This window comes from Peromyscus maniculatus, chromosome 13 (genome assembly GCF_049852395.1).
Source record: "Peromyscus maniculatus bairdii isolate BWxNUB_F1_BW_parent chromosome 13, HU_Pman_BW_mat_3.1, whole genome shotgun sequence".
Taxonomy (NCBI): domain Eukaryota; kingdom Metazoa; phylum Chordata; class Mammalia; order Rodentia; family Cricetidae; genus Peromyscus; species Peromyscus maniculatus.
In genome coordinates, this window is record NC_134864.1 from 48,110,536 (window position 1) to 48,130,198 (window position 19,663).

General features: G+C 38.0%; 1 protein-coding gene across 32 annotated transcripts in view; it reads right to left on the minus strand.

Moving 5' to 3' along the window:
• Map2 (microtubule associated protein 2) overlaps positions 1-19,663 on the minus strand; it is a 280,850-nt gene that overhangs the window by 130,467 nt on the left and 130,720 nt on the right. For 19 of the 32 annotated variants that reach the window (XM_076550219.1, XM_076550221.1, XM_076550225.1 and 16 more), the window contains one exon: positions 6,859-6,923. The gene's annotated coding sequence lies outside the window, so the exon portion shown is untranslated. Of the gene's footprint in view, positions 1-6,858; positions 6,924-7,038; positions 7,148-7,193; positions 7,595-11,539; positions 11,595-19,663 lie in introns of those variants that run through there. The other 13 variants (XM_076550226.1, XM_076550222.1, XM_076550216.1 and 10 more) reach the window with 3 other exon arrangements.

The window sequence follows — 19,663 nt, forward strand, 5'->3', positions numbered from 1 at the left end:
TAATATAGTTTTTCGTGTTGAGGCGACCCAAAATCATAAAATTATTCCATTGCTACTTCATAACTCTAATTTTGCTACTGTTACAAATCATAATGTAAATATCTGATATGCAGGATACTGCTATGTGACCCCATGAAAGGGTCGTTCGACACCTTTCCCTCCACAGTGGAGTCATGATCCACAGGCTGGGAACCTCTGCTCTAGTCAGAGAAGAGGTTCGAGTAAATTAGGGTTCAAGAATAGAGAACTGGAGCTCAGACACTGGCCCAGGGTTATATAGATTCACATTCCCAAACTTGAACCACAAGAATTCATTATGTTGTAATAAGCAGAGACCATGGACAGAGGGAATGAAATGCCAACAGCTCATTATGGCTGGTTTAATGGATCGTTTGCAAAAATAACTGGCTGTAATGACAGAATCTCAGGAGTAAAGAGAGGCAATTCTCCCTTACCTCAGAGAGGCTGGGGAGGGTGCAGTCTTACTGCACAAAAACAAGGGCTCACACTGGATTTGCTCTTAACAGTGGCTCTAATCATTTCTGTGGTTGGGGGCCATTTGCCTTCTAGCTTCTCCCTAATGAAAGTGTAGTTCCAGCAATGCTGTTACGTGGTGCTTGTCCAAATACAGAACCTCGGACCTCCTTCTAGCCTTAACGTTCAGAATCTGAATTTCAACAGACTCCCTTCTCTTCATCTCTGCTTTAAGGTTGCAGAGGTAAATCTCCTAGCATCTCCTCTATCCTGCTTAGGACCTATTCTCTGCACAGTGGCCATGGCAACAATGTACGGATTTTACTTTTAACCCACTGGTTATTTCCTCCTCTAGAAGGAAATTGCCAAAGGCCAGGAAAAGAACCTGGAGTCTAGAGTGCACAAAGTATTCATTGGCTGAATGGGTGAATTTGCCTCCAGGTTAGGATAAAGTCTAGACATCATTTTCTTACCACAAGAACGCCCCACTTTTTTTTTTCTTTTGCTCTAGTCTGTAGAATCTTGCTACTCAGCCCTAAACCCTTGTCTCTATTCATTTCCATACTTTATTAGGACCTTGTTCTATAAATGCATTCTTTTTCTGCTTATATATGTAGCCATCCCCCATCCCTCTCTGTCTGCCTAACCCTTTTCTTGAGGCTTCTTATGTTAACAAGTGTCAAAAGCCCACTGAGTTCCATCATTGGTTTCTTGCCTTCCTCCGACTTTAACTCGCTTTCCTCTGAGTCTTTAGCTTGTTAAGCATATTTTTACATTACTTACTTCATAAGATTTTGTGGCTGTGCCATAATTTGACTGGCGTGTAGACTGTCTTAGATTAAAAACTAAGAAGCACAACCATTGGGGTCTCTGTCCCTTCATTCATAAAGTGAGTGATGTACACCACAGTTACAATGAAAGTATCCGCCACAAGCTAGCACATTCCTGACATTGACAGATTCTCAGATACTGACACTGTGTTCCAGAGCAAACCACAGACACATTTTGAACCCAGTATATTTTATCTGGCCAAGGATTTAACAATATAGAATGTGATTTTGGTTTTGGGTAACATCCATTGGAAGACATCTGTGCTGTAGGGGTGAGGTATGAATGATTCCATTGCAACCTTATGATGATTCCACTACAACCTTATGATGACCATGGCAAACTGGAAAGCACGGTGAAAAAGAAAATCAATGTCTGTGTGTCAGAAAATTATGCAAGTGAGAAAAATGTAAGATTCTTAAGATCATGATGAGTGGGAAAAGGACAAAACCCAATTATGTATTCCCTGGTCCTGATTATATAAATTTAAACACAACAGAATGAGATAAAAGGAGATAAAGTGTTCGTAAAGTATTAGCCACTACCTATACATTATAAAATTCTCGGTGAGCATCACTTCTTTTCTTATATAAAATGTAGACTTATAAAGTTTCATAAAACGTAGATTGATTGAATTATTTTTATTCTTTAATTTTCTGAAGAGTCCAAATATTAGTTTTGTTTTCTAACACATTCACTACACACTTCTATTGTTTGTCTTCTTATTCCTCCTTCTATGTTGCTAATTTCTGCCTCATCCCATGTCTATAATGAGGGTGCTGTGACACATCTTCTTTTAGGTTCTCCTCTCACCCTTTTGCTTGGTAGCATCACCCACATCCTTCAGACCTTTCTCTACCTTGTGTCTACGTGCTCCTCAATTTCTCACCCCAATCTCTTCACATGTCCGTATCACCCAGAGTCTAACCTTCATGCTCTACACACATATCATTGTCTTTTAACACACCCTCTACCACTCACATAGCAATAATTGGCTTTGTGTCTTCTATACATTCAAGGATCAATAAAAAAAAGGACTCCTTCCTTCAGGTAGCTCTTAGACACCTTTCTCTAAGTCACTTTTCTATCAGTTTCAAACTTTGAAGTCACCTGTGAATTATTCTTCCGCCTTTTATTTCTCCCATCAGTCAATCAGCTGCTGTATCTGAGTGTAATTTTGGGCTCAGAAGCATCTTTCACTTTCATGACCTTTTATTGTTCATATTAACAAGCAATGCTCATTGGTCCTTTCATTCCTCTATGACAGCATCTAAAATGATGCTTAGTGCAACATGCTTACTTTAACAGTCTTACACAGAGCTGTAAGATAAATAATCTGAAAATGGCTTCGGTCATAGTTATCTTCTGCTTAAAAATATATTCCTATTGAATAGGAAAAAAAAACCCACACAAATACGAAGCAAAAAAATTTAAAACTCAATGTACTCTTTAAAAACTTCTTCAACTGTATGACATTTTTATTTTGCTATTCAAAGAGGGGAACAGTCATTTCATATGGTATAGCCTTGTAGTATTCATGTACTCATCCACCCTTTGTTTCCAAGAGTCCCCTTGATCTGACCTATGTTCTGGGACATCTGAGATCCATCTGTGCTTCCCAGGCTTGGCCAGTTCCTTCACTGCTTATGTTAATCTTTGCTTTTCTTGAAGCTCCTCCAATGCAGTATACTCCTTGACACTTCTGGCCATCCCTGAATCTCACCACAAATGCCTCATGCATAAACGCCATACAATGAAGTCCCTGAGGAAATTATATGGCTGGTATGGTACAATCAATGCTCTTTGGACCTTTTTTTCTCTATGAGAGCATCTAAAATGATGCTTTATGCTTCCCTGTCCTGCTCCTACTGCACCACCTAACCTCAGGAACTATTCTGTTGAAGTCACTCTTTCACAAGAAGAGGGTCTTAATACATACTCTATATCTCTTATTTCCCTGGTGATTTTTATGGGTAGCTTGTCCTTGAGTTTGAATATTTTTTAACAGTTTTCATGGCATAACTTTCCCCTTTATTTATTTCAGACACTCAAAGCTCTTGTGACTATTTCAATTGTAAAAGACCTTACAAACATAATATGAGTTGTGGTATTTTGCTCTTGAATTCTCCAACTAATGTTCACATACAGACTATACAATTAATGATAAAACCCCATGAAAATGACAAGGAAATGTATCATTAATTTATTTAAAAACTTATGAGTTTATCTGACAGCCTTATTTGAAAAAAGTGCTTGTAATTAAATATATTATATAAGATGTATGAAAATATGAGTATTACATATATGTTTAACATATAAGAACTTGAAGGGTGTAACTATTTGAAGACATACTTTTATTACATGTGAGAATCTGCAACGTATACTCTTGATCACACTGCAGCCTTGTATTACCCACATAAACATAGTATTAAGAAAATAACTATGTATAAAAAAATCTGCTGGAAAAATTTAATATTTATGAATCTCTATGAGGGCTTTGGACCAGACATGGAAATTGCACAATTGGAGCCTCAGTTCACGCATATATAAAATGGAGACTGAACCTAATTCTGAGGATTACAGAGAGAGTTAAATGGGGCATCACATGCTACGAGCTTAGGATAATGCCAGGCACATAGCTAGCAATAACAAATTATAGTTCTAATTAACAAAAGCACATGATAGGAACAAATGGCATTCTCCAAAATTATTATGATTCTAGAAGTTTCCTTACAGAGTCTTTATGTATATAAAATGAAAATCTATGTACTTTTTGTTTTTCTTTTAGAGACAGCTTCTAACGATGTAGCTCACTGTAACCTAGAACTGGTGATCTTCCTGCCTCAGTCTCCTGAATGCTGAGATTTCAGGGGTGCCACCATTCCTGCTTACATCATCTACTCCCCACTGTTCTCTTGCTCATCTCTTATCATTTCTAGCATGGTGTGTGTAGAGAAATCAAGCGATGAGGTCCTCTGCTCCTCTGCTACTGCAGAAGCTTGGCAGGAGACCTGGAGTGGAGCCTGGGAGGACTGTGTAGGAGGTGCCAATAGCAAAGCCCAGGCTGCAGTTCACCTTTTTTTTTCTTCTTCTAATGAAATTGAATTTTTTTCCACTTTAACCCAAATCCAGAAAAATCATTTCCCACATAATCTGAAAAAACTTTGACACATAGCTTTCCTTTTCTACCAAAACAACTGATCTAATAATTAATAGCTATGAACTGGGGTTGTAACTCAATGGTAGAGCCAATGCCTGGAATTTATGGAGTTTTGGGTTCAAACCTCAGCACCACAAAACATTAATAATTAATAACAGGACACACACACACACAAATTTTAGGTAACTAAACACCGAAAATATCAAATTTTTATTCTTCATGCATCATCATATGAAAAGCAAAATAAAAAAATAATGAGAAATAACAAATTCATTTGCAAATTAAGTAATTAAATAAATAAATATTAACTGAACTGTTGTGGTCTGGCCACTATTTTGTGTATTAAAAATAATATTATGGAGAGAAAATTCAGTGAAGAAGTTAACAACTGTGCAGACAATATTGATTAGTCACCATGGCACTGAGATCTGCCTTAGAACCCCAGAGCTGGGTCTGCTTGGATTTGACTCACTGACAGCTATTTTAACAAGCTTGTTCTTATTACCGAGTCCATCATCATCCCCACTAGATGATTTCAAAGTGGCCCTGGAAAGGGAGGCAATAGGAGGCTCCTGGTGGTCATGTGCTGCCTTTCCAAAGCCTAGGCAAATTGGAATGGAGTGGAGCAGTTCGTATTGACAATGTATTGCAGACTTCTTGTCGAATAGGACAATGATAATTCCATCTTTTCCAATTAGCACAGACACCCCAAAGCTTAAAATAAATACAAGTTTCTGATACATCTGAAAGCTAAGAATCAGACCACATGGGAGGGGTGTGTGTGTGTGTGTGTGTGTGTGTGTGTGTGTGTGTGTGTGTGTGTATTCTACATAGATTGGTCAGGTAAGAAAATAACAGATAATTTTCACCAAACATGAAATATTTTCATTTACTCTAAGTAAAACATCAAAAAAGCAATGATATTAAGAGTTTTACAACATCCAGGGGGGATGATGAGTTTTGTTTCAGGCTTACATACACAATCCTGGATGAATAATTTCTGAGACCAAAAAACGCATAATCATTTCATCTGTCTTTAAGACCAGTCCACTGGAATGTATGCAATACCTGAAATAACATAGCATCGTTTTGGAGAGCACATTAATTTATTAAAAAAAAAACAAAAAACATTCTCCTGTTCAAAAATCCTGTGTGGCTGAGCCTACGCTCTGGGAGCCTGCGGACCATGTCATCTGTTTCTCCCCTCTCTTGCACTGGAACTACCCACAGAAGCCAGGCTCTTCAGCAATGTTTAAGGAATGAATAAATTAAGTCATTCGTGATTGCACATTGCAGAGAAAATTGACCGAGGACAATGCACAAGTCTCCCTCAGCTGCTGCAAAGACTCACATTCATGGTGTACACTTACGATATTTCACTCCTAGGCTAGCTATCTCAACCATTTTTAAGTTACCGTTTTTAAAATGCTAAACCTTCTGTGTGAAATATTTCAAACTGGCAGTCTTGAAGAAGAAATGCTATAAAGATGCCAAGAGAAGGTTTAGGGGGGTGGTATTGGTCTCTTCTCAGGAAGGCAGAAAATGTCTTCCATTTTTTTTAAAAGGCAAGTGACTACTATATAGGATTTATGGGCAAGAACGTATGTTTAAAGTCAAAGACAATATTAAAAAAATTAAAGGGTGGACAGTATCCATAATTGCCCTTTCAAATCAATATACATCCCTGATGCTAAATTTAAAAACTGATATTTTTCATGTAAGGCATAAGGCCTAGATCAATGGGCTCAGCTGCTTTCCTAGTAAGAGAGAGGAATTCCTTTTTATGCTATTAATTCTGAATAAAGCATATGATACTAAATTCTTTTAAGGATTAACCATTTTTTTTTTACTTTAAAAATATCCCCTGTTGTAAACTAAGCTATTAGTAAAGAAATTACAATATTTTATTCACAAAACCTAACAACACTGAGTCATGCCTGGGCTTCGATCTCCAGTGCTGGTCCCATCTACAAAAAGTGAACCATTTTATTTAGAATGTTTTTTTAAAAAAAATCCATGGATCCATAGGAAACCTTCAGTTAAAGTCATTTTTAACATATTTCTTTTAAATTCAAAAGAATGTATTTTCTTTGTGATACAGAATTTCAGACATTTTGTTAACTGTCACAATTACAAAATTCAAACATTACAAACCAGCTAGGCATGCTGATATTCCTTACAACATAGACAAAAGACATATTTTTTTAAGATACTTTCTATTCAAAATAGCCTCGGTTGGTGGTACAATCTGCATAAGAAACCCTACATCTTATAGACAATGATCAGCATGGTCTCCGGGATAAAGACCAACTACAAAGAGACAAACCTAAATAAAAAACATTCCAGTTCTTTCTAAATATCCCCTCATTTAAACATCCAAGTAAAACATGCAGTACCTTTTAATTTTCTGATTGAGTGGCTCCTAATCAGTACGTCCTCTGCCAGAGTCAAGCTGAAGAATCTAGAGAAACAACAAAAGAAAACGCGTACATACATATAGGTTTGTCAACTAAATATCAAAAATCGTAACTCACCACTAAGTCCATTTATCCCTTATAGCCAGATAATACATTTACCACTTGCAGCCTGTAGTACAGCAAATGCAGCGCTTGAATTTTAAGCTCCAATAACGTATTTAAAACACGGTAATCCGAGACCACATAAAGCAGATCCTTCGAAATGGTGGATTAAAAATAAAGTGAAATAGAATGCAAAAGCCCTAAAGCATTACCAGTGCATAGGCAGCAATGGCCCCTGAATCCAGTCCGTTGGAACTGCTGCTGCAGAACCCTTCTCCAAGAACACTCCCTCTGCTGTGTCTCTCTAGCTCCAGACAGACGCAGTCTGAAAGCCACCAGCTCCTGTCTGTGTGTGCCGGGGAAAGGGAAGCTGCAAATTAAAAAAAGTCCCCGCAGTGGCGGAAAGGAAAATAAGGCGAATAGGAGAGGGAGAGAGAGCTCACTCGCCCCGGAATTTTCGAGAATGATGACAAGCCACTCAGCTCCGCCATCATTCACTGACAATAGGATGGTGCCCTGGCTTAGGATTTAGCGGTTTGCCACGGGGACTTCTGGTACCAAATGCCTGACAGGCATTTTAATTGCCTCCATCCAAGTGTGTCCCCAGGAGTCCAGTCTATAAGCCTATGCATGTCATCATCTGGTCTCCTTTGTGTTTTACACACACACACACACACACACACACACACACACACACACACACAGAGAGAGAGAGAGAGAGAGACAGAGACAGAGACAGAGACAGAGACAGAGACAGAGACAGAGACAGAGAATGTTTAGAGACCTTTTTTCAGGCATATAGGATTACAAGAAAGTTAAGCTATACAAGATGGACATAAGTAAATGATCATTTATGGGAATTTTTATTATCTATATGAGGGATACTAAAGATTGTTTGAGGCTTTGTCATTGTAAGATGAATCCAATATTTTTAAGTTATTGCACATTGTTTATTTATATTCCAAAATAAAAGATTCATTAAGGGAATGTATATACTGGCATATATTTTTCTACAGAAAATTCAATGGCTTTGTAGCTGTGATAATTACTCACTTGGCAATGTTTCTCTTACAAGGATTGCCATGTGATATCTCTATGCAATCATTTATTCTGGTTCCATACAAAAGGAGGTGGCAACCAGTTTGAGTGGGGACCTTTGCAGTCCCTGAGGTGAGGGCCATTACAGGGAAATCAGTGTTTGGCATAATCAGCCTCCCCTCCAATGTTGGCTACTGAAATTAACAATTGAATATCCCTGTTATACAGTGCCCCTTATGTAGGGGTCTTCACTGTAGAATAATTCTCCCCATGTGTTATCCTGGAGAACATGTTAATAAATGAATTGTTAAAGCATTGTTAGAACCCTGCACCAGTAAATGGAGTAAATTTGCTATGTACCAAAAGGGCCAGCTGCAAGGAAGGTTGCTGAGAGGAAGCATCACCATGGTTACCGGAAACAAAAAGTAGGGAGGGAGAGAGAGAGAGAGAGGAAAAAAAAAGGTGATGCTGGGGAAGAGAGAACAAGACCACAGTGGAGAAAATCTGGAGACAAAGGACACAGTCCCTTCTCCTCCTTCTGAAAAGCTTGGTTTCTGACAGTTCTGTGTTGTATTTTGAATTCAGTAAGATGGATTTTCATTTCCTTCTGCCACGCTCTTCCCCGGTTTTTTGATCACTCGCTAATTTTGCTTTCATAAATATTCAAATTTTTGTTCTTTTCTATGAGATCGATCCAATCCATATCTGCATCCGCAGAAACCATCCAGCCCCACCCCAATACCCTTTGTTTTATAGATGCGAAAGTGGAGGCCTGAGGCCTGCCACCAAACCAAATTCCCATGCAGAAGCAGCAGGCTGGCTTCCTGACTAGCCCACTGTCCCCTCTCATCAAGGGGCTTTCTTTCGCTTCTTTTCTCTTATGCTGTTTGCAGGAAAAATAGAATCCGCTAAAAATCCATTGTATTTGATTTTCTAAACCTTTGATTTGCCAAAGCAACAATCTTCTCTTTTCAGACACACTGCAATCATCCTGAGAACCGGCCTCACCTAATGTCTGTGCTGGACTATGTGAGGCCACAAAATCTTGGGTGATTATCTTAACAGCATTTCTTTCTTTTCTAGTCTGGTAATCAGATGGATCAACTACTCTTCGCAGATCTGTCTTGTTGAACCAGCTTAATCATTCAGTCCTGGGACTTCTGATATTACCGGTATCACTCTTTTTGCAAAGATGAAAATGAATAATCAAAATGAGCCAGAATCCCCCTAGATATGACAATATAAATCTTCCTGGGGTCATCTAAAACAAAGAAGCTGGGAAACTGAGTGTTCTGATGGTGTGTGTGTGTGTGTGTGTGTGTGTGTGTGTGTGTGTGTGTGTGAATAAGTGGAAGTGTCACTCATAATTAGCCACTGGAGGATGTAATGTTTACTAAAATCTAATTTTTAAACTACTTAGTAAAAAATGTAGCTTGGCGTTGTTTCTGTTTATATACTACACATTCTTTCATTCTTTTTTCCTTTCAGGACTGGAGGTTTAGCTTAGTTATAGAACATGTGTTTAGCATGCAAAAGGCCATGAGCAATACAAACACACACACACACACACACACACACACATTATAGAGAGATAGTCATGCTGATTTTCTAAGTATCTACAATAAGCAGATCACCACCACCACCATCCTCTTTTCACTGTACCTCAGTTCAACTACAAAATGAATAAATCACATTAAATATATATGATTGTCATAGATACTATAAAAGAGTTCATGTTTTAGAGAATCCTATCCACTAGCTAGTATTCTCCCCACTACCATCTCCTGTGCCTTTTTAAATATGATCTCTTCAAAATGTCTATTTTTCTTTTTCACCAGAGGTTTCGGAAGTGATTTTCGGGTGATTATCCACAGCCTATGAATCACAAAAATGACTGGTCTGGCAAGTCATCCTCAATGGTGTGTTAACAGTTTTATTTTGGGGGTAACCAAGAGCTGTCTATTTGGACTTGAGGACTGCTCCATAGGAAGGAATCCATACCTGGTACTGTATGCAACCCAAGCCAGCTACCCATGGCAGGAGAGTCACAGACCCTAGAGCAGGATCTACTATTGCCGTTTTCCTAAACTAACCTAATTTCTATCTGCAGTTCTCACCACTTATCAAAGGCCCCTTCACCCCAGCAGACAGCAGCATTATAGAGATCTAGAGCTGATGAAAACACAGAGAATAAATGACTATGGGGATGCCCAGTCATAGTTGGTAATCTACATTGCAACCTTCTACCCCAGGCTCAGGGAGCACTGTAGAAGAGGGGCTGGGAGGACCGTCAGTGCTGGTGGGGCTGCTGAGTGATGGTGTCCCCACTTCCCTCCTCCTAGACACCACAAAGGGGCGGGACTCATGTGGTCATAACAGTATGGCTTCCTAAACAAGATGTGCATAATGATGGCACCAGCTCACACGCCAATGTGGCTGGGGATAAATTTCACTGGGCCCTAGATGAAGAGCTACAGTCAGTTAATGATGGCCGAGAGAGTGAGAACGATGTTTCTCCAACAACAGCCCTTGGTTGGATATTCAGTCTAAAAAGGTTATCCCTAAATACATGAGCAACACTGGATGGACTAGGTCAATTCTCTCTCTCTCTCTCTGAATATGTGTGTGTGCCTGTGTGGTGTGTGTGTGCGTGTGTGTGTGTGTGTGTGTGTGTGTGTGTGTGTGTGTGTGTGTGCCTGTGTGCATGTGTGTGTGCGTGTGTGTACTGATACAATAGTAAAGAAGAGATCCTGAATTTGAGTGGAAGTGGTGGGGACTCATGGAGGTAGTCAGGGTTGGAGTGGGGAGGCAATGGCCAGAATGGTGTATACACAACTCTTATGCATGAAAAGTATCTTTTAAAACGCAAATGTGAAAATTACACTAGTGGATAAATTAGACTCTTCAAACACGCGGAAAGCCATCCTTTGGGCCCATACTGCTTTCCCTCCTCTTTATATTAAGCATTCTATGTGAATATCATATTTTACTTACATTTCCATAAGATCAGTATTATGATTTCTATTGTAAGCTTTAAATCTATTGAAAATAGAGATTTCTCTCCTACTTTCTTTGAATTCTGTGAAGTACCTAAAAGAGGCTACATGCTCTTAAATGACCAGAAAGAGCTTGTTTGTCTACTGTTAGTGTTAAAATACACTATATTTTAATATTTTGATTAAAAATATTATAATAGTTAATGAAGGTGATCTCAGGGACAAAAATATAGTGACATTTTTTAACTTGACTATAGCTGAGCACAGTGTTACATGCCTATGTTCCCTAGAATTCAGAAATAAAAGAAAGGCAGAGATGAAAGTTCAAGGCCGGACTGGATTACACTGTGAGACCTTGTTTCAACACAAATAAGGCCATAAATAATGTTATTTTTAATTTTAAAATGAATGGAAATAATACACTCTCACCTAACCCTCTTGAGTTTGTTATTCTAGCTAATAAGCAGATGTGTATGTATTTTGCAAAGCATCATAAAACCAAAGTCTGCTAAATATTGTCTTACCCTATTTGTCACAAACTTTTTTCCTTCAGCCAAGTTGGTCCGCATAAAATTATACTGTGGTTAAACAGGCAAGAAAAAGAAGATGGATAGAAGGAAAGGAGGGAGGGAGGGAGGGAGGGAGGGAGGGAGGGAGGGAGGGAGGAAAGAAGGAAGGAAGGAAGGGAGGGAGGGAGGGAGGGAGGGAGGGGAGGACAAGAAGGAGACAAATTGTCAGAATCATCACAGCCTGAACTATACAGAGAAATGAAATTCAATTACTTTTACTCATAAGATGGAAATGTCAGATGGGTCAGTCTAATACCAGGAGATACTATGAAAGTATACAGAACTGAGTAGAAATGGTTCTCATCTTTATTAAAACACTATTCAGAAAATCCAAGATACAGGACCAACCCAAGTGTCAGATGCCAAGTGAACAGACAAAAAAAAATGTGTATGCTGCAAATGCTTCTGAACAAAAATATGTGTAGACATTATTAATCCTAAAATAAAACAAACACAAGATATTATTATTTGCCACAATGAGCCTGAGGCTGGAGCTGAAATGAAATGAGCCAGACACAGAATGAAAAATATTGTTGTAATCTCATCGATATGTGGATTTCAAAATATCAGACATACAAAAATGAAGAGGTACCAAGATAGGACATCAAACAATATGTGGGACAGAGGTAAAAAATGACAAATGGCAGCAATGTAAGCTTGACAGGTATGAGGACCCCATGAGCAGTTTGAAGATAATAGGAAATAAAATGGTGTTGTGGTATAAACAAACAATGGATATTACTTGGCAACCATATATTTAAATTCTGATATATTCTACATAACACAAGCCTCACACACATTATAAGTGGAGGAAATCTGTCTAAAAGGCCATTTATTGTACTATAATACTTATTGAACCAACTCTTACACATATAATTCACTAGGAACTGTTGGGAGGCAGAATATTCAGTGTCTCTACTGAATTCTCAGGAAGCATGAACGAGAAACACAGTTTGTTTACAAAGAAGCTAACGGCCCAGTGATGCTTGGGTTGCCTGGGACCATCTTACATTTTCACTGAAGTTTGGTGTAGAGTTGGCCTGCAGTGGGAATGCTAAGGGGTTATTCTAAGCAAAAAGGGTTAAGAAGGGTACAAGATACATTGTTCATTCTCTACATGCCCACATTCATCGTTTCTTTATCAAGGAAGACAATATTAATATATATAATATATATTCATACATATATGAAATTATATATGTATGTATATATATATATATGTATATATAGTGTGTTGCTCTAAAACTGAATTACACTCTTATCTAATATCAGCATAAAATATATTTCAAGTTATTTTGGAACATGTACTATCGTGAACCTCAGAAAAGTTCACACTTCACTGGAAAACTTTGTAGATAATTTAAAAACAGTTATTTTTCTTTACTGCAAGAGGGTTTTTTATCTTAGTTATCAAGGTGAAACCAACAAGATGATTTAAATGGAGGGAGAGGAAAGGGGGAGAGGGAGAGAGAAACAGAACAGAAAGATAAACAGGGAGAGAAACAGAGAGAGAAATAGAATTCTTGATCTTTCAACATAAAGGTTGAGTGCAATTGAGTGCAATAGCTAGATGAACAACTCTTTTCTTTTTTTTTTTTTTTTTTTTTTTTTTTTTTTTTTTTTTTTTTTTTTTTGGTTTTTCGAGACAGGGTTTCTCTGTGTAGCTTTGCGCCTTTCCCGGAGCTCACTTGGTAGCCCGGGCTGGCCTCGAACTCACAGAGATCCGCCTGGCTCTGCCTCCCGAGTGCTGGGATTAAAGGCGTGCGCCACCACCGCCCGGCTGAGCTCAGCCGTTAAAGGCTAGGCTCACAACCAAAAATATAAGAACAACTCTTTTCTTTTTCATTAAAATTACATTTACTGAAAAACTTCCATACAGCAAAATCCTTTTGGTATATAATTCTCTGAGTTTTAGCAAATGCATATACAAACAAGCATGACAAACAAGATGCAGAAAATTTTGATTATTAAAAAAAAAATTCCAGGGGTGCGATGGAGAGATGTCACAGCGGGTAAGAGTGCTGGCTCCTCTTCCAAAGGACCCAGGTTCAATTCCCAGCACCCACATGGCAGCTCACGACTGTAATTCCGATTCCAGGGGATCTGACACCCTCACACAGACATGTTTGCAGGCAAAACATCAATTGTAAATAAGGTAAAATAATGAATAAAAAGAAGGTCCATGAACCAGCGTGCTGGCTCCTGCTACCTGTTGGTGTTTTGACCTTACTATCTCTATGCATAGGCCATCCCTGTCTAGACTGATGGAATGTCTGTAATGTAATTCTGTTCTGTTCTTTTCACATATTTTCACTCAAGCAAGCTGGATCATACTTACTTTGAAACTCCTTTAAAAGACAAGCTCACATGAACCACACAAAAAAAAAAAACGAATAATAATTTTTAATTCAACTTATCAATTAGTAATCATATATTGCTGTAAAGGCCGAGTTAGGATTAAAATGTTCCCCAGCGAGTGAAAAGAAAACTATAACAGAATAACTGAAATCCACATACACAGCAGCTGAGGGTGCAAATTAGCAAAGCCACTTTGAAGAACTGTTTGGCAATATCTACTAATGCAATTCTGCTTCTGGATTGATACCCGAAACAAACAAGTCCATATGTCAGCTAAACACACTTAACACATGCCCTCAGTAACATTCATAACAACACAACACTGAGAACTACTCAAATTGTCATCAAGAATAGAGTGGATGACACATTCAAACAACAGTTTACTATTTACACAAAAAGGAAAGAAAAATACCATTGTTGTTTACCTAGTTAAACCTCAAAGACACAATTACAAATGAAAGAAGCCAACACAATGGTCACATGCTACATCATTCCACTTAACTGAAATTAAAGAACAGCCAAAATTAATACTCAAAAGTTTTGGCAGTGTTTCCTTCTGGGGCGGGGTGTGTGACATTGACTGTGAGGAAAGCTAATGTCTTCTAGATCTAGTAGTAGTGATGTGGGAGGTGGACGAAAGACGCTGTGTTTACTCTATTACATGCATTACACCTTACTTAATAATGACAATAATGAGCAACATGCTGTCATTGGTTGAGAAAGCCCATTTGTGACAGATTTCAAATCTGTGAGTATTGTGCAAAAGGGCTTGATATGGGAAGATATTTGCAAACATGCCCTGTAACCATGACTGCATAAAGAGGGCTATATAAGGATGCCTATGTTGAATAAACAATTTGTAGAGGAACATTTTTTTCCTGGTAGAAAGAGAATATTATCCATTGACTTTTCATAAATAAAAAGCGACTCAAATGTAAAAAAAAAGAAGAAAAATATCTACTTTAAGAGCATCATATCAACAAGTGAAAGTTTTTTTCTTATAGAAACCCTTACTGAAGTACATTATCACTACAATAGAGTAGTCAGACATCTTCAATATGGTTTCTTCCATAGGTATCCTCTGCCCACTAAACTCACTGATCATCATAGTTTATTTCTGGCATCGTCTTTTTCTCTTCCTATCCAAGCTTACACCTCCTCTCTGGTCCATATTTTACAGTTGGGGAAATAAGTCCAGTTAAGTTTAAATGTCCAAGGCCACATAGCTGGCAAATGGTGAAGCAAAAATTCAATACTGGACGTTTCAGCTAATTAGTCAGTAATTCAGAATAACATTCAAAAGATATCAAAAGAGAAGAGATAAATTAAACGATAGACTAAGAATTTTCCATTTACACTTAACAAGGCACCAGAAAGGGAAGAGAGAAATTAAACATAGAATTAAGAAATTTCCATTTTAAGACAGACTACACATTATATAAGTAGGCTGTGCACAAAAGAGAAGACTGCAAATCAGTATTTTTACTCAGAATGTCAGATATGACCACTTTGTATTTATAAATAATGTATATTGAATACAATCATCCCTACAGTTGAGGAAAACCTCATTCTTATTTTCTGTCTTTCTGGTTTATTGTTTTACATTTATTTATTTGTTTGTTTATTTCTCTCTCTCCTTCTCCCTCCCTCTCCCTCTCTCCTCTCTCTCCCCCACCCCATTTTTGTTTTTTTGAGACAGGGTTTCTCTGTGTAGTTTTGGTGTCTGATCTGGATCTCGCTCTGTAGACCAGGCTGGCCTCAAACTCACAGAGATCCTCCTGGTTTTGCCTCCTGAGTGTTGGGATTAAAGGTATGCACCACCACCACTGCCCAGCTCTCTCTCTCTTTTATGTGCACATGAAAATGTGTGTGTGGATATATGTTCAACCGAAGACATGAGGTAGTCAGAGGATAACTTGTGGTAGTCAGGGACTGAACTCAGGTTTTCAGAGTTGGTGGAAAGCACCTCTGCACACCAAGCCACTTTGTCAACCTTTAAAAATTTTTTTACATTGTCCTTTCTTTTCTTTTTGAATGTTGTAGTGAGGCCTTGCTACATATCCCAGGTATGCCTTGAACTTCCCATCCTCCTGCATCAGCTGCTTGAGGGCTCTGATTACATGCAACACTACATCTACATTATGGCCCATTTTTTTTTTTTAAACTTTTCTTTGCATTTATTTGCTGCAGAATTTATTCTCCTGCCACAAGCTTTATTTCTACAGTATTTCTTCTCTGATCTGTTTCTTCTATGAACCCTCCTCTTCTCAGTGCCACTCACACTGTGGCAGGGGAGCTCAGTGGGTTGATCTAATCATGACCTCTGTAAGTTCGTTTGTTCTCCTGGTTGCTCAAAGACTAGTGAATCTACATCTAAACCTCTGACCAGCACTGCTCTCTGCATTTGAAAACATGATCACCAAAGACTCAGCATTCCTTTTGGACCACAAATCCTATGCTTAGTCCCTACTGTTTGTCCTGGGCACACCTACCAACATTCCACTCTGGGGACTCATTCGCTATTCCAAAGTGACATGTTTCAGATACTTGGTGGCTTTTCTGCCAAGCATACCTTTGATGGTGTGAGGCAGTTCATGGATGGATGTCCTTAAAGTGAACCTAGAAATTTGAACCTCCTGATTTGCATGATTTTGTAGGGCATTCTGGGTCAACAGAGTAGGAAACCATTTTCACAGGTTACCACAGGCTGCTTACAGGAAGAATATGGTTTATTCTTGACAGGCAATGTACAATACTATGAAATAAATGCAATTCTGTTCCAAAAATGCTTTGCTATCTGATAATTTGTGGCTTATTTGTTTTAAATATCTTGCCCCAAATAATTGCATACTTAATAAGTATAGATGATAATAATAAAACTAACGTCTGAACAGAGATGTTCTCCTCATTATAGTGTATCCATAGACACCATCCAATACCATGAGCAGTATCAAGTGCAGCACCAGAAAGCATCCTATCAATGTCACTTTAGGAAATATATATCCCATACAAGTTAAAAGCATTTGCATTTAAGTTTTGGGTAACAGGCTACTTTCTTGCAAATACCTCCATCCCCTCTTATCAAATATTTCCATAGATATCTCTTTCTCTACAAGGCTTCACCTGACCATGTTATTAAAATATAGAATTTCTACTTCTAATGTCCTTTGTCCTACTTTGAATAATATCTATGAAATTCTCCTATAACATATTGTTTACAATAAATAGTAACTGTATAAATGCAACTGAAGTTGTATTGATGGTTGAATATAAAGTATTAAAATTCGTAAAAGATGAGTTTCCTCTCCAGAAATCTTCACTCTGAGCTCAGGTGCAGAAATCATGTGGTGTATTTTTGTTGTTGTTGTTTGGTTTTAGATAACTTTAAAATACATGTCTCAAGCTTTCATCCTTAGCACATTTATGGCCACTCTAAATACACTTCGTTTGCTTCAGGATTTTTTTTAAAGCTTACAGATTTTTCTTTTGCTCCTTTTCCTTATCTGCTTGCGAATCTTCAGTTACAGCTTCTAAATTTACCTCCATTGTTCTAAACTTAAAAGATGGGGTAGCCTAGTTTCTTTACCCCTAGACTTACAACCACACTATAGGCAAATCATCTTTGCAAGAGAAATGGACAAGACATGGAGAAAAAATAATATGGAAAATTTAACTAAATAAAAATTTTATTTAGTAGTCTTTCAAGTACAATCTCCTGCACACCTCATTAATTTCTTGGATGATCTTGCAGGATGCAGGAAATGAACTTTCCTTTTTATCAAATGTCTACGCAAATAGGGTCATAACAGTTTAACAGACAAGCAGATGATGGTACACACACATTTGCTACAAAGTTATATGGTACAAAAAATCAAATGCTGTGTGACATTAGACCTAAATTCTGGACTTCTTTTTGAAAACCACTAGAGGACTTATTTGTTTACCAAGAGAATTCATCTTGGTCTTCTGAATTCTTGCCATGCCTTTTGTATTTAATACACACAAAACTGAAGAGGGAACCTTCCTGGGAGGTCACCTAGCACCATTCCATCTGAATGAGACTATCTTTAACCTCAAAGTGACCAGGCTCTTCTGAAAACGTTTCCATTCTGCCCAACTCATGGTGCCTTTTTTTAAATAGAGAGTCTTTTTCAGATCAAATGGTAAGGTGTCTGGATTCCAAGAGTAGTCTATTGATAGCAAGCTTGTCTCTTATTAGTGTGACCCAAGCCCTAGCATGAAATAAAAAAAAAAAGAAAATTCCACACAAATCATAATTTATCTGCTGTGAAGTTAATAAGTATCATACCACATTAGCATGGTTTCTAAAAATGTGCATATTTATTCAGTGAATAATTTTTAAAATGTATGAAAATAAGATACAAACTTTCTTAGTTAATGTTTCTATCACTGTGATAAAACATCATGACCAAAATCAACTTGGGGAGAAGAGGGTTCATTTTTTATTACAGTTTGTAGTTCATTATCATCAAAGACACTCAGGGTAGAGGCCAGAGAGCAGTGGTTCTCAACCTTCCTAAAGCTCTGACCCTTTAATACAGTTCCTCATCTTGTGATGACCCCCAATCAAAAAATTATATTCATTGCTAATTCATAACTATAATTTCTCTACTGATATGAATCATAATGTAAATATTTTTGGAGACAGAGGTTTGCCAAAGGGGCTGTAAACCACAGGTTGAGAACCAAAGCCATAGAGGAATGCTGCTGCTGTTGTTTACTGGCTTGTTCCTTGTGGCTTGTTCATCCTCTTTTCTTACAACACCCAGGACCATCAGCTTAGTGGTGGCACCATCCACAATGGGTTTGACTCTTCCCGACCAATCATCAATCAAGAAAATGTACCACAGGCCTTCCCATGGGCCAATCAGGTGGAGGCATTTTCTAAACTGATGTTTCCAGGTGACTTTAGCTTTTGTAAAGTTGACTAAAAACTAGCCAGCACATGGGTGTATAGTTTCATGCTAGCTGAAAGAACAAATTTAGTATCATTTTATCTTTGTATAGTATCTGATAGATGCTTTTAAAAAATTGTACCCAATAATGAAATGGCTTTGGGGATGTTGATATAGGTAAAAATAATGAGAAGTGTGCAAAAATATATTATTGCAGCCATTTTTCTTTAGCATTGCATTATTATTTTTAAGATAGAAATGAAAGAAATCAAGAAAAACAGAAAAAGGAAACACATGTCCAGGCTAAGCGTACTTCCTACCATAGTACCAAAGCCCTGTGAGTACAGAGAGATGAATACCTAAAGAAAGCTCAACATTCTTCCATGATCAGGCTTTCTAGAGTGCAAGAGCCACTCATAATCTCCTTACCTTGGGGCTATTCAATAATCTGCATGATTTGTTGATTAGCCCATGGAGAAGGGTGTGTGAAGTCTGAATCCAGATATGCACAAACCGGTCTGGAAATACTGCCCAGAGGTTAACAGCACTGGCTACTCTTCTAGAGGACATGAGTTTGATTCCCAAGATCCACACAATGGCTCATAACCATCTATCTATAACTCCAGTCCTAGGATGTTCAATTCCCTCTCCTGTCCTCCACTCACACCAGGCATGCACACAGAGCACAAATCCACACACAGGGAAAGCACAAACACACGTCAAAAAGTTTTAAAAGAGAGAGAAATGCTTGTCAAATATTGTCCACCAATACAGTTTGCGTTAAGTTTAGAACCTTCTTATTTAG